The following is a 5,122-nucleotide window of genomic DNA, read 5'->3' as shown; positions in this document are numbered from 1 at the left end:
TATTGGTGAAAAAAATTGTTTACAGAATTCAGCCAGCACCAAAAATCGATGTTTTATATTAACTTTTTACCCTAAACGTCTGTTTTCAAATATGGCATGGTGTGATTAACATTGTGAAAAACCTGCAGTTTTACAGGTCTCAAAATGTAATGCCATTTCCAAAAGTTTCTTTCACAACGTGTGTAATAAGGGTTTTTAACGAGCATCTGAAACTTATTAAGACGCATTTCTACCAATTTACAGTTATTACAGTATGAAAGAAACACAGGATATTATGTGTTATAATGAATACTGACAAATATATCCCATTTCAAATATATTTAGACATTTCTTTTATAAAACTTTTCTTGTACAATTTATAACCAATGGATAAGATGTCAGACGTTTCACACTTGGTTCAAGTATGATTACTGAATTAGATATTTATACTTTAGTGGCAATCCATAATTGAATGCTTTATTGTTTGATATTAAAGAGAGGATCGAACTCGGACGTTTAAGTCAGTTTATTGTCAATTGAGCCATTTTAAATAATCACAAATTAAACGCGCCATTTCAGATTTGCTGCATAGAAAAAAATTATAAAGTTAAAAGCAATACAAATACAAATGTTTTTAAACGATAAATAGTCTGAATTACCCTTTTATCCAGTAAAATGCCACTTTATTCTTATAACTTTGATATTGAAAAACTTCTCTATTTCTATTAAACCTAAATAAAGGGGGCGTTTTTTTTTGCTTCAAGTTTAATGGGTGCATTAGATTTCGTAAAGCATGATAAGGAGACGGTTTCTTCTGACAACGGCTTTCATATCGGGCAAGTTCTTGACATTGAAAACTTATTGTCTTATATTAAATAAACACCTCGGAAGAAGGTAGTGTGATAAGTTTGAAACAAGCCTATGATGTGTGTGTGATAGAAACCGGTAATTTACAATGTGGAACAAACGCAATATGTCACGCGTCAGCCTCCGTTAGAAACAGATAAAAATTTATAGAGAAACAATTCAAAAGAGAAAAACAGCACAAGATGAGAGAACAAAATAGAAGAGAAAGGGATGGAAAGGGGGGCCGAATACCTATGGCTTGTTGTGTGTGTGTGATGGGCATACGGCAGCATACAAGCCCACTAGCAGGAGACTCATTCCAGAAATGGCGAGCGTACGTCCATTTGTTTCAATTACCGTCACAAGAACACGCGCATGATGCTAATGGATATTGCTCGTGTCTGGTGGTGGCTATTGCAGCCTGTGTGGCTTACTGTGCTCTATCATTCTTTCTTTTTTTTTCTTTTCTTCTTCTCTCCAGGCAAAGTCATCGCCGACGTCACGTGCTCTGCTAAATGGTCTATTTCGCCCGGGTCTGCCTGTTCCCAGCAGAAAAACTCCATCGCTGGCTCCTTGAACACTGGCAGCAACGCCCACCCCATGGCTCCACCTTCCACCTGCATGGCCACCCCTTTCCCTGGCGGCTTAACTCCTTCGCAGGTTGCACTTTCCCCTTACCCCCTGGCAACGGTCGTTGATAGTAAACACAATATTACCACCCAAATTTTCTGAGAAAAAAAAACAAACAAACAACAACAACAAAATGATATAAATAATGAAGGACAAGAAAACATTTAATATAATCTTAAGTAATAATAGCTGACTACGGAATATAGAGTGAGTGGTGTAAGACACAACAGTACATTCATTATAAGTTGGGACAGAAATTTCGCTTCTGTAACTCTGCCATTTTCACTTTGAAAAGTTAACGGAACGCCCGAGGTTCTTCGTTGATGACTTGTGTTCCAAATATTTTCCTATACAACAGAGGAAAGGGGATGATTGGTTCAATACCTTCGGGTCTTAGTTTTCCTTGTGTAAATAAGAGTACAAACGAAAGTCAACGCTTCGACTGACGGACCTGGAGGCAAGAGAAAATGACTGACGTCTCAGACGCCTGAGCACAACACTGTTCCTGCTCCAATTACATGTTTCCGACGAAACTATGAGTATATAATGCCGATCTATTCATTTCTCCTTCACTGTTTGTTATGTTCCAATGGATTGTAAACAATACACAACGACATGTGTTGTTTCAGTGCAGAAGAGACAGTGATGTTTGGTGTAAAATATCCCTTCGAATTTTGCCAGAAAGAACCATATGACGTGTGCTATACATTAATTATGACGTGTGCTATACATTAATTCTTAACTAACATGCTTTTGAAGGAGTATTCCTGTGTGTGTTTACGTTAAATACTTCTTTACTGTGTATAGTCTAGAAAGGACACTCCAGTCAGTCACATAGAATACTTTTCAGATGTTATGGTACAGAAGAGACATTCTAATGTGTTATATACAATGTTTAACAATTATGTATGGTACAGAAGGAACACTCCAATGTGTTACATACAATGTTTAACAATTATGTGTGGTACAGAAGGAACACTCCAATGTGTTACATACAATGTTTAACAATTATGTATGGTACAGAAGGAACACTCCAATGTGTTACATACAATGTTTAACAATTATGTATGGTACAGAAGGGACGCTTCAGTGTTATTACCACAATGCTTAATAACTATGTATGGTCCAGAAGGGACACTCTAATGTGTAGCGTACAATAGTTCTCAGTTGTGTGTAGTCCAGAAGGGACACTACAATGCGTAGTATACAATACTTCTTAATGTTATGTAGTCCAAAAAGGACTCTTCAGTGTATAGTATCAAACTTCTCAATTATATATGGTCCTGAAGGGATACAACTTGTGTCATTGCACATTTCATCAGACCTAACTATAATATTATATACACATGTGAGTTCCTCGCGCTGAATTTGATCGATTTAATTATGGTTGTGTTGACTTAAATGTTTTTGGTTTTGTTTTTCTTAAATTGGGAAACATACTGGTATGCAGTTAACCCTAATAAACACTTGTTTACATTAAAACTTTCAAGAAAGTTTTAATCTACACCGAAGCCACTAAAAAAAAAAAAAATGTTCTCTTACTTTTTTATTTCAAGACCGACTAACGTTAGATTCTATGAAAATCATTGGTTGTATGCCAAGGTAACACCAATACAGCATGTTTTACATACTACTTTGTATGTTTCTCTTTTTTTTTTTTAAAAGTAGAAATTCACTGAAAGATGATGTTGTAATCAGATAATTATTTCAACGTAACCAGTAAATTAATGAACCCATCAATCTATCCGATATTGAGATATATATATGTATAAAATCTGTCTGTATTTGTAATTATGAATTAAATAAATATCATGTTCTGAAACTATAAAAATGTCTGTACGAACGTCGATAATGTAGATAGGTTTATTAAATTACATGTATTTCTTTTGTTAATCAATGTGCATTCCAATAAAGGTTGATGGTTATTTGGTTTTCATACAATAACAGATCATAATACTGACATTCTTTGCGTTTTATAACGTTGTTCTCATGAGGATTTATTTGTTGTTTTTTTTTGTTTAATTTACAAAATTCAGCGACGCCTAGCTTTTAATGGTAAACGAATCGTCAGTTTGCGAGTTTGAGAAGAAATAAGAAAATCTTTATTTTGGTCCAAAGAATTTGTAACATACTGATTCTTGTCTTTATATATATATATATATGTTACGTTTCCTCCATTAGAAGATTAAGTTATACGTAATTCAATTAGTATTTAAAGAATATTGACGATACTTATTACATCTTCGAAACCGAAATGAAAATCTATCGCCATATTGTAATATATATATTAATTGACCTAAAGTGAAGATTATTGTCAAATTCCTTCCACCCTATCATTCACATTACAGTACATGAAGCTTACTTCTTTATATTGTAGGAGTCAGAAATAAACTGCTTATATTGTGGAAGTTACAAACTATCCTGTGTGAGTTCTTACCAACATAAAAACAGACACAGCATTTCAAGCACTTATTCTCAAACATTTTCATATCGTCAGTTAAATAATGTGCATCGAAACATTATTGTCGTGTTATTCTCACCATACTTTGTCTGACGGTACGTTATGTATGGTCATATTTCTCTCTGTGTTCACCATACTTTGTCTGACGGTACGTTATGTATGGCCATATTTCTCTCTGTGTTCACCATACTTTGTCTGACGGTACGTTATGTATGGCCGTATGTATGTACACACACACCTATAGTATAAGAAAGCTATGTTTATCTGTTGTCCAAAAAAAAAATCATCCTAACTCGAGCGTTTCTGTTTCCGCAATCACTGATATTTTGTATATATTTATTTGTTTGCAGCTAAGCGCAAAGCTAAACAGTGGGCTATCTGTGCTGTGACCAACACGAGTATCGAAACCCGATTTTAACGTTGTAAGTCCACAGCAATTGGTGGTGGGGGTAACACAGATAAGCGTCTCTTGCTTGACTACATTAGAAACAGTGTTGTAAACCTATCATAAGTCACAGTGAAATTAAACTTTGGACCTTGTAAGCAGTCAACAGTTTCGTTTTCACGAACTACTTCGAAACTACGTATCACGGTCTGTTACTCAAGAGGTTTGTGGGCTGCTGCAGGAAGGCTGTGTTATGTTTGTTTTACCTCACAGTCACACAACGGGCTATCCGACGCCTGTCCATCGTGGGGAATCGAACCACAAATTTTAGCGTTGTAAGTCCGTAAAGTTACCGCTAAGCCACCGGGGGTGGGTGGGGGGGGGGAGGGGTTGGCAGCTGCTCGAGGGATAGATTGCTCGAGGTGGAAGTTCAAACCTAAATAACACATAAAACTGAAGAATGAAGGTCACTTTACATTAATAACAATAAAATATGAGAGTTTGAGACAAATCGTCGTGTTTTCTAATATTAAATACGTGATGTTCTCTAGAATGTTCTTGAACTGTTTGTTCCTGAGAAAGATGAGCACTGAATAAGCACTGACATTCATAGGAAAATATTTCTCCGCTGAAATTGGACATTTTGACATCTTAAGTGTTTGATACTTAAATATCAAACACTCAAATTTTGCATAAACGCTAGTTCACCCATTATTTGGTGGCAAACATGGAACACCTGGTTGGAACTACATAAAAACCAAACACTCAAATCTTGCATAAATACTAGTTCACCCATTCTTTGGGGGTAAACATCGTATAAA

The sequence above is a fragment of the Limulus polyphemus genome, unplaced genomic scaffold (genome assembly GCF_000517525.1).
Source record: "Limulus polyphemus unplaced genomic scaffold, Limulus_polyphemus-2.1.2 Scaffold2971, whole genome shotgun sequence".
In the NCBI taxonomy this organism is placed as follows: Eukaryota; Metazoa; Arthropoda; class Merostomata; order Xiphosura; family Limulidae; genus Limulus; species Limulus polyphemus.
The sequence above is the reverse complement of the archived record's forward strand: the minus strand, read 5'-3'. Positions refer to the sequence as shown.